Genomic DNA, 9,291 nt, shown 5'->3' with positions numbered 1-9,291 from the left:
TTCACAAATGGATTCATAAGCTCAAAATGGTTATAGCGCTCTTAATTGAGAGTTTGATGGTTCAAATCCATTTAGATCCAATTAACAAAGGATTTGTTGTAGACAATGTTAGTAGACACAAGACAAACAAAAAAAGGGGGTTTCTCTGCTGTTTTGGTAACTCTTCTGTTTTTTTTTTTTTTTTTTTTTATTTCTTTTGGACGGTATTTTCCATTTGCCTATTATATAAAGTTAGGGTGATAGAATGACAGTAAAGGTATCATTGATTGCTAATTTTCTTCTTTAGGAGCAACAAAAGTAAGCAAAGGTGTGATGCATGAAAGCAGGGTTCGACCGCGATGACTTTATTCCAGGTTTGTACTCTCCAAGTCTTTGTACTCCTGTTCCATTACGTTTAATCTCCAATTATCTAATTTCTCAATTTAGTGATTATTTATCTGTGGAATGATTCTATGTAGTTTGTATGGTTCTGAAACATGTAGGCAAGAGTTGTCAGACACATGAATTAATTGAACCAAATAAGTTTGTTCATTGTTTTCATTGCTAATAGAATTTGATCTAAAATGAATGACTAGGCTTTCTTTGTGGACCAAATACACAAAATCAATTGCTTGCACATACTATTATTCTGCTTATGTTGGTATTTGGTTAAGCATTGCTTCCTAATTGTATATATTAAAATTGAGGCCATTCAATTTAGTCATTGTTGTTATTTTTCTACAGGTGTGTTTGATAAGTTTGCCTACAAGTGTGTCTGATTAGTTTGCATGTTCTCATTAATAATGAAGTTGTTGACACCAGATTCCATAATGGTCATTCATCATTGGCTCATAATTGATTATTATTATTATTATTATTATTATTATTTTTTACAAAGTTGGTTCTTGCTATTACGTGGTCTGGACTCTAGGCTCTCCAAGGTGTTGGTGTTATCCCTCACATGAGGAGAGAAACAGAGCTGGAGAGAAACGGAGTCGATTCGGGCGTTGAGATGTCGAGGCCTACCGCTTCGAGTAAGTAGCGCACTCTGCCGCGTGCCTTTGAATCAGTCCAAAGTTCAGAGTGCGACCAGCTCGGATGGGCGACTCGCCATAGCTCATAGCTCCGATGTTTGGCCACCCAGCGCCAAAGGAAGCGACTACCGCCTCAGTCTAATTCCGGGGCTTCCATTACAAGAACCACGAAATTTGGTTTTTGGAGATAAAAACCAAAAATTAAGGTTTTGGAAAACCTAACCAACCAAGTCAGAAGGATTGGAATCCAGACTAAAACAAAGAGAAAGAAACCCAATCTTGAAAGCTATCAAGATTGAGAGATAACCTTTACGAGAGATACAACCCTCAGAAAGAGATAAGAGTGATCTAGTAAGGTGAGAGACCGAAAAGGAGAGATTGTAATCTTCCTTCCCACTTTATAAAGAACCGCTCTTGTGGAAGTAGGCATCATTGGCGAACCACGGTAAATCTTTGTATTGTGGTTTTGCCTTTATTGCTTTGCATTATTATTTGTTGTTGATAGTTGTTTAATGAGTTGGGCATGTTAGTATAAAGTCGTAGTTGATATTTAGATTTTGTCCCGAGTTGAATTGTGTTCAAATACAAGTTATCCGTGTAGTGGGGAATCGATTGGTATTGGTATAATCCCCAACAAGTGGTATCGAGCCTTGGTTAGAATAACCTAGGGTGTTATCCGAATCTTAGTCGGAAGGTGTTTGACAAAATTCCCGAGAGAAGATTTGAGGTTAAATAACTTGTAGAGATGGACCATTTCGCGAACACCGCATGATGAGTCCAATAGGAAGAACTACACCATCCGAAAAGCCAAGATGGAAGACTTGCTATACCGCAAGGACTTGGCACTTCCTATTGAGAATGAGGGAGTAAAACCGAAAAGACCGATGAGGCCGAGTGGAAAAAAAAGCTTGACGTAAAAAGCCGATTGATGCATTCGACAAATGGATTGATGATAGTGTCTTTCACCATGTGTCCTAAAGAGACTACAACCTTCACCGCGGAAGAAACCTCGAAGACCATATGAGAGAAAGTCGGGTGGAAACAAAGTGCTAGTCGTTAAGAAGTTTGCGCATACGAAGGCACCAAGAAGGTTCTTCAATGTCCGAGCATCTTAATGAAGTACGTAATATCATCAATCGATGCATTTGATGAAGATCAATTTGGGAGACGGTCGGAGGCTTTGTTTCTATTAGGCTCTCTACCCGAAAGTTGGGAGACATTAGCGCTTTCTCTACACGGAGCGAGCCAAGGATGGAATTGTTACCATGGAGATGGCTACCACGCCTTTGTTGAATGAGGAGACTAGAAGGAGTGCAAGAAGCAGCTCTTCTCACTCGAGAAACGGGGAGAGGTCGAAAACAGAAAACCATCTCGCTCTAGAGGTGATGACATAAGTAAATCTAGGGGTGAAGCTAGAACTCCTAAGGCGCAGAGGCAATGTTACTATTTTGCCACCAAAGGCCACTTCGGATATGAGTCTGCGAAAAATCAAGAGGGATGAGAAGAATAACCGTGGTACATGAAGACATGGTGCGAGGAACGGAAACACAAAGCAGAGATACTACCGCACTAGTCGCACGGCCCAGCGGGAATTGTGTCGATTGTGGTGTGTCTTTGTCTTAGTACCTCATGTCGATATAGAGTGGGTGATAGATACAGAGCATCCTATCACGCCACATCGCACGCGGGATTCTTCACTACCTACAAACCGTGGGTGAATATGGTGAAGTGAGGATGGGTAAATAACGGGGCGCCTCAAGATTATAGGCATTGGAGATGTTCATATAGAAACCAATGTCGGCTACACCTTGACACTCGAAGGATGTAAGACATGTCCCCGACATATGGTTAAGCCTAATTTCGGCCGGAAATTAGATGACGATGGCTTTGTAAACTCGCTTTGGTAACGGGGTATGGAACCGAAAGCGAGAGGTTCCATTGAAGCGCCGAGGAAAGAAAACTTGCTCTCTTTACAAAACACGGCTAGTTTGTGTAAAGCGAAGCGAATCGCGCGCGTAGAAGAAGCTTCATGTGAACTATGGGTAAGAGACCGCGGTCACATGGGCATAAAAGGGATGGAAGTTCTTGCTAAGCAAAAGGTCGTGCGGACATTAAAGGTACACATTTAAATACATGTACTCATTGTTTGGTAGGAAAGCAACACAGGGTGTCTTTCCAAAGATTCCCGTCTCACAGAAAGGACACTGTCCTTGAACTAGTGCACACAAACTTATGTGGTCCTATGAGAGTAAAGTCCCACCAGGGAGCTTCGTACTTCTTGACATTCATTAATGATGCATCAAGAAAGATATGGGCCTATAGTCCGAAGACCAAGGATGAAGTACTTGGCGTGTTTTTGAGAGATTCCACAAAGATGGTGGAAAGAGACCGGGAAGTTGTTGAAGTGTATTCGCCGATAATGGGGGTGAGTACATTGGGCCATTTGAAGAGTATTGCCGAGTCATGGGATTCGCCATGAGCGCACCGCTCCCAAGACACCGCAAATGAATGGAATAGCGAGAGAATGAACCGCACCATTATAGAGGGATGAGATGCATGCTATCTCACTCTAAGCTACCTAGAAGCTACCGGGTAGAAGCAATGCGCATCTGCGCCGTAATGTGATCAACTTGTCGCCTGCAAAGCCTCCGAATAGTGATTATCCGGAGAGTATGGTCGCAGAGATGTTGATTATGGATACTTGGGGTATTTGGGTGTAGGGCATTTGTGCATATTCCGGAAGGATGAGAGATCCAAGCTTGATGACAAAGCCAAGCAAAGGCATTTTTCCGGGTTATGGAGATGAAAAGTTTGGTTACAAACTCTATGATCCGATTAACAAGAAGGTAATCCGAAGTCGAGATGTTGGTTCTTAGAAGACCAAACCATAGCAGACTTTGAGGGAGGTGAGAAGCCTACAGGCTTTCACCAATGATCTTGTTGATTCGTAACCGTAAGTTCCTACCGTGGAACGTGCGTAAGGCATTGAGAATGCAGAGAACCATGAGTTTGAAGCTCATGATGAGAATCCTATTGCTCATGATGGGATAGAACCTATTGGTATAGAAGATGCAGATGAGATGCATGAACCACCACCGTGAGCAAGCAGCGAAGTGCATCCTCCCGAGGCACCGCCAGATGGGGCAAGGAGGTCCGACAGGGGAGACTAGCTTCAACTGGTATCCACCATATAATGCACGCGTACCATCGGATGGTGGAGAACCTATGTACTATCAAGAGACACTTGAAGGTACGACAAAGAAAAGTGGTTGAAGGCCATGCATGACGAGATGGATTCTTTGCATAAGAATCACACTTATGAAGTTAGTTGAGAAACCCACAGGAGAGAAAAGTTCTCAAGAATAAGTGGATATACAAAGTCAAGCATGAGGAGAACAATCCTCACCCAAGGCATAAAGCTCGCCTTGTTGTGAAGGGATTCGGTCAAAGGAAAGGGATTGACTTTGATAAGATTTTCTCCCCAGAGTGAAGATGACTTCTATCCGGGTGGTATTGGGTATGGCCGCAAGTATGAACCTAGAGGTTGAGCAGCTAGATGTTAAGACAACTTTTCTTCATGGAGACCTTGAAGAAGATGTCTACATGGACCAGCCAGAGGGGTTTGAGGTCAAAGGCAACCAGCCAGAGGGGTTTGAGGTCAAAGGCAAGGCAAGGAGCACCTAGTATGCAAGCTGATAAAGAGCTTGTATGGGTTGAAGCAAGCACCGAGACAGTGGTACATAAAGTTTGACTCCTTTATGGCTAAGCAAGGATACAAGAAGTCCGCTTCCGATCATTGTCGCGCTTGTTCGTGAGATTTCCGGATGGGGATTTCATAGTGCTATTATTGTATGTGGATGATATGTTGATAGTTGGCCCAAACATCAACAAGATATCCAAGCTAAAGAAAGACTTGAGTAAGTCCTTTGAGATGAAGGATTTGGGTCAAGCAAAGCAGATACTTGGGATGCGATCACTCGTGATGAAAGAGTGGGAAGTTGTGGCTTTCAAGAAAGCTACATTGAGAAGGTGTTGAAGAGATTCAACATGGATCAAGCCGAAGCGATCCGGTTGTCCGCTTGGTGGCCAGCCCGTATGACCAAAGAGATATGTCCTAAGGGTGAGCATGAGCGAGTCGATGGAAAAGATTCCTTATGCATCCGCATGGGGGCGGTTTGATGTATGCCATGGTGTGTACTAGATCGGATATTGCTTTTCGCCGTTGGTGTTGTAAGTCGATTTCATCCAAATCGGTCGAGCATTGGGAAGGTGTTAAGTGGATATTGAGATATCTCAAAGGCACTTCCAAATCGTGTTTGTGCTTTGGTGGAAGTAAGCCCTTACTTGAAGGTTACACCGATGCGCATATGGCGGTGATGTTGACTTCGATGAAGTCCACCTCCGGTTATTTGGTTACTTTTGCGGGGAGCAGTTTCTTGGCAATCTAAGTTGCAAAAGTGTGTTGCCCTCTCCACCATAGAAGTAGGTATATTGCAGCCACCGAAAGTTGCAAAGAGATGTTATGGATGAAGAGGTTCTTTTTGATCTAACTAGGGCTAAAGCGTAAAACAGTTTGTAGTTCTATGTACGGATCGAGGCGCCATCCACTTGAGCAAGAATCCGAAGTTTTCATTCTAGATCCAAGCACATACATGCGTTATCATTGGATTAGAGAAGTACCGAAGACAAGCATTTGTGTATCGAGAAGATCCATACCGACAAGAACGGGTCGGATATGATGACCAAAGTCTTACCGAAAGGTAAGTTTGATATTTGTCGTATACCGCCGAATGGTAGCATACTCCTCCGCTGATTTGGAAATTGCATGGAGGTATTCCCCACCGCTCGAGGGGAGATTGTTGGTGTTATCCCTCACATGAGGAGAGAAACAGAGCCGAGAGAAACGGAGCCGATTCGGTGTGTCGAGATGTCGAGCGCTGCGCTGCCTTTTTGAATCAGTCCAGTTCAAAGCGCGACCGCCGAGATGGAAACCCAGCCAGCTCATAGCTCTAGTGTTTGGGTGCGACCATCATAGCTCCGGTGTTTGGGCGAATTGGCAGCGCCAAAGGGCACCAGCGCCGTGTCTAATTTTGTGGGCTTCGCTTACAAGAACCCGCGAAATTTGGTTTTGGAGATAAAACCAAAAATCAAGGTTTTGGAAAACCTAACCAACCAAGTCGGGAAGGATTGGAATCCGACTAAAACAAAGAGAAGAAACCCAATCTTGAAAGCTATCAAGATTGAGATAACCTTTACGAGATACAACCCCTCAGAAAGAGATAAGAGTGATCTAGTAAGGTGAGAGACCGAAAGGAGAGATTGTAATCTTCCTTCCCACTTTATAAAGAACTGGCTTTTGTGGAAGTAGGCATCATTGGCCGAACCACGGTAAATCTTTGTGTTGTGGTTTGCCTTTACTGCTTTGCATTATTATTTGTTGTTGATAGTTGTTTAGCGAGTTGGGCATGTTAGTATAGGCTGTAGTTGATATTTAGATTTTGTCCAGAGTTGAATTGTGTTCAAATACAAGTTATCTGTGTAGTGGGGGAATCGATTAGTATTGGTATAATCCCCAACACAAGGATCTCCCTTTAGACCTTCAAAAACTTCGATGCAAGGTAAGTTCCAGTCTTATTCACTTCAATAAGTATATATATAACCATCAATTTTTTTATTTAGTACTAATTAAGAGCCTTTGCTTAGCATGTTTAACACCTAAATTCATTTTAAATACATGTGTGAGAGAGATTTGTATTTTATAGTTCTCTAATTGATTCAATAGAAACATGAAAGAGAGTGAAGAATTTTGCTGTTGAGTTTGACGCATTGTTGTTTCATTGGTAAACTTTATTATTTTAGTTTTTGTTCTCTTACAATTTCCAACATCTGCCAAGCTTAGAAAAACTATCATGTGTTTTACAATGAGAATTGATTAGGATTGGCATAATGATATTATGCAAAATTCAATTATGCTGGCTAGCAAATCAGTTCATTGCATAGCCAAAATCAAGTTGTTCATTGTATATAGGTCTGAAACATGTTAGGCAGAAACTTTGTTCTTGGCGAAATTGTGAGTGAATTGGCCGGAATTGCAAGTGTCTTTTTACCAATGATCTTATCGTGACATTGTGTGAATTTTGTGTGTGTGTGCTGTACAATGAGGCTGAACTTTTGGATGTAAAAAGTTTGATTGTATGATTGGCTTCCTATTTTAAAGAATTTTGATTGTATGATTGTCAATTATTGAAGTGACAACCAAAGTTTGCAGTTAGATACTATAACATATATTAGTTTTTTTCGTTGTTTTTCTTTTCAACTAATATATTTGGTTGCAATCATCCATTGAGTCATGATAGTGTATAAGAATTGAAGAACATGTAGATCTATGGACTTTTTTTTTGGTCAACGTATTCATGATGTTTTCATCCCTAACTAGAGCTTCAATGCCTTTGTTCGTGAAGTTGTGACTGCGACAGATCAATGTTTTTTTCTTTCCCAAGGTTTGAAGTATACAATGGTGCTGATCTTTAGTCGTTTATTAGGGTAACGCAGCAATAGGGAGGGAAGGAAACCAACGACTGCATGTTTTCTGTGAGGAGTTTTACATAATCCACATCAACCAAAGTACATTGTGATACAGGAGATGTGCGTTCTACAAATTTTATAGAGGATATGGCAAGTAGGTATGTATTGCACCATTTAATTAAAAGTTACTGTCACAAAACTTAGGATTACTAATTGTGTGTGCAACTGCAAATTTGCTTGTCTGTAGCTTTATGTAAGATTTGAGACACACAAAGGGGATCTTTTGATTCACATGAAGATGTATGTTTCACTGATTTTTTTCTTCATGCTTTACAACTTCAATTTGATACACCTAATTAGTTAAGAAATCAAGCACTAAACCATGTTGATGATGCGACCAAGATTGCAGAAAATCATGTTGAGAAAGTGGAATTGCTTTCTGTGGAGTTGTGTCGTTTGAAGGCCTTACTTGATTCCAATGTTGAGTTAAAGTCCAATGAGAGCACTGAATTGATGAAAGAGCTGAACACCGAGGTGAAATTCCTGAAAGAAGAACTTGAGAAAGCTATAGAAGCCGAAACAAGGACCACATAAGCAGAAGCTTTGATTCAACAAGTAAAACAAGAAGTTGAGAAAGTCAATGCTGCTGAAAGAAAGTGTATATTGATGTATGTGTCTAAAATCTAAACCCGTTCATACGTTTTATAAGTATAGAGTGTATATTGATCATGATGTATGTGTCTAAAATCTAAACCCATTCATACATTTTATAAGTATAGTTTGTAGGCATTATCCTTACAAGAGCTTATATGGCATATCTTCGAAGTTGATCATGGAGCGTCAATAGTACCATGGAATGTTTTTTATAATCGATTACCTTAACACAGTTTAGGGTTGTATTATTATATATGAGCTACTTGGGATCTATCAATAATCAAAGACCTTAATCTTCTTCTTAATTCTTAACAAAATGAACTTCTATGCTTTTATTGAGTTTTAAAATTAGTTGAAAGTATTTTGGATTGTAGACAATAGTATTTAATTAATTTCTCTCAAGGATGCATTTTGGAGACACTAATCTGACAAACGATTGGGTTACCAATTGAAGAAGTTGGAAGTGTCTCTCTCCTCGAGAGGGGGTGGTGGTGAGGATCAATGAGGAGTCCTAGAGTTGGTGCTTAATAAGGCGCCTGTATAAATTGAACATAACCGTACTTGATTGTTGGATACAACATTTAAGTTCTTACTGATCTTAGAGAAATGCATTTAGGGATACAAATGCTCAATTTCTTTTGATTATTGGTTTTTGACTTAGTAGCTAAGAATGTATATATATTAGATATTCAAGTAGACTTTGGACTATTGAATTGTTAGCTATCGATGTAGTAGGCCCGACCAACAAAATCCTAATCTCCAATTTACATCTAATTTGGAATCAAAATTTACTTAAGTATTATTCACTTTCTTTGGTATCAACTATAGATTAACATATCGGGTTGGGATTAGAATATCACTTTAATGTCTCTTTTTCTACTACACAACATTAAACGTACTCCTACAAAATTTTGAACTATCAATACTATTCTTGGAAATTTTATTTTTTACACATTGTTTATGCTATGTGCTAGGAAACTGAGTGAGACCAAGTTGGTGCTCAAGGATCATGTTTTTGCCATGTATAAGCGATGTCCAACAATTTTTCCTTTTGCGTCTTCAAACTAGAAGCCTAAAACTATCAGTACTTAATACGTAC

Source organism: Coptis chinensis, chromosome 7 (assembly GCF_015680905.1).
Source record: "Coptis chinensis isolate HL-2020 chromosome 7, ASM1568090v1, whole genome shotgun sequence".
Taxonomy (NCBI): Eukaryota; Viridiplantae; Streptophyta; class Magnoliopsida; order Ranunculales; family Ranunculaceae; genus Coptis; species Coptis chinensis.
The sequence above is the reverse complement of the archived record's forward strand: the minus strand, read 5'-3'. Positions refer to the sequence as shown.